This window comes from Rhagoletis zephyria, unplaced genomic scaffold, assembly GCF_001687245.7.
Source record: "Rhagoletis zephyria isolate East Lansing unplaced genomic scaffold, Rhagoletis_zephyria_1.1 Rzeph_scaffold_03815, whole genome shotgun sequence".
NCBI lineage: Eukaryota > Metazoa > Arthropoda > Insecta > Diptera > Tephritidae > Rhagoletis > Rhagoletis zephyria.
Window position 1 is genome coordinate 13,485 of NW_016160898.1, and position 1,502 is coordinate 14,986.

Consider the following 1,502-nt stretch of genomic DNA (forward strand, 5'->3'; position numbering starts at 1 on the left):
AACATCTACGTAAGTAGACCGTCTGAAATTGGGCCTTACAAAGTCGTCCCCTAAATACGGCCTTGTTAAGTACATTATAGTTTCAGAATAGGATTTATGTTTATTCGCACATTTGCATACGCTTGCTTATTCACATTATAGTCAGCCCTTTAGTATCGGGTTTCGCTACAAATATTTGATTTTCGATACCTACTCAGTACTTGGTTCAAAAGTATCGATACCAAAATTACTCGGTATCGAACGAAAAGTACCGAGTATTTACTTGTATTTACTCGTATCGTTTCATTCCTATTCTCCTTCTTATTTCGTTGCTGGGTATCAAAGGTTCGTAAAAAGTTATTTTCCAATTTTTGTGTATTGTTTAGTCACGACATGATAGCGTAATTTAATATGATGTTAAGAATGACTTCATTTTGCTGTGCCTGTGAGAGACATAAGTTAATTTTGTTATTGCTATGTTAAAAATATTTGCTACTCTTGACCACGTGGACATGTAAACGTAAAACAGCTGATATGCACTTTGACATTTTATCCATTTTTACCCGGAGAAAAAGTCCGGGCTGTTTCGGGCAGGAAGAAGAAGACACGATCCAATATGTTGCAATTTTCGCTCTCTATTACCCATTTTGTTGAGTACGGGAATGATTTCTGGGCTATTTTGGGCACCCGCTGGATCCCACGTTGCGTACGGGAAAGAACCTAATATGAATATGCTGCCGTAACTGACTGTCAGAAAATGAACGAAAACTCTGTCAAATGCATAAGCAACGTAGGGTAGACTTTTCGATGGCTATATTTTACTTATATGTGTTCAGTGTTACCATAAGTTATTTATTTTTTACCAAATTATACAAAAAATTACCAAACCTATTTTAAATTAAACTAAAATTTCGAAGCATTTCCAAATCCACATTTGTCTAGTTATGACCAATATATAGACATACATATCAGTGTTGCCAAAACTTTTTTTTTATTTTTACCAAAAACGTCAGAAAAAGTTACCAAATTCAATAAAAAAACATGTAAGAAAGTCTAAGTTCGGGCGGAGCCGAACATTAAATACCCGGCGCAAGTTTTAAATATATGTTTTTCACATTTCCAAAAGCTACCGCAACATGGTAAGCCGCGGTGTATCAATTTTGAGTAAATTAGTAAATTATTGAAGTTTCAAGCATTTCTGAAATTTGCCGTTAAATAAAAAGCGGCCGTACTTTTATTCTGATTTCAATTATGTGGTAAGCACAATAACCGTACTGAGTTTGGTAAAAATTTGTTGAACGGTTACCGAGATACATATATGTGACCTGGTCTACGGAAAGGGGGCTTAGGTGTCAAAAAAATCAATTTTCACTTTTTGGTTGATTCGGATGGAAGATGAGATGATTTTCACTTTTAACAGCTTTTTCACAGAAAACTTTTCGCACGTAAGCTCCCTTTTCGTAGACCAGGTCACATATGTGATCATAAGTGGGCGGTGCCACGCCCATTTTCCAAAATTTTAC

General features: G+C 35.6%; 1 long non-coding RNA gene across 1 annotated transcript; it reads right to left on the bottom strand.

The window, feature by feature from the left end:
* Positions 1–360: 360 nt before the first annotated feature.
* On the bottom strand, positions 361–965 carry LOC108369715 (uncharacterized). Its single transcript, XR_001848553.1, has 2 exons — positions 483–965; positions 361–422 (listed from the first exon to the last, which is right to left on the bottom strand). It is a non-coding gene; the product is annotated as an uncharacterized LOC108369715 (long non-coding RNA).
* Positions 966–1,502: the final 537 nt, after the last annotated feature.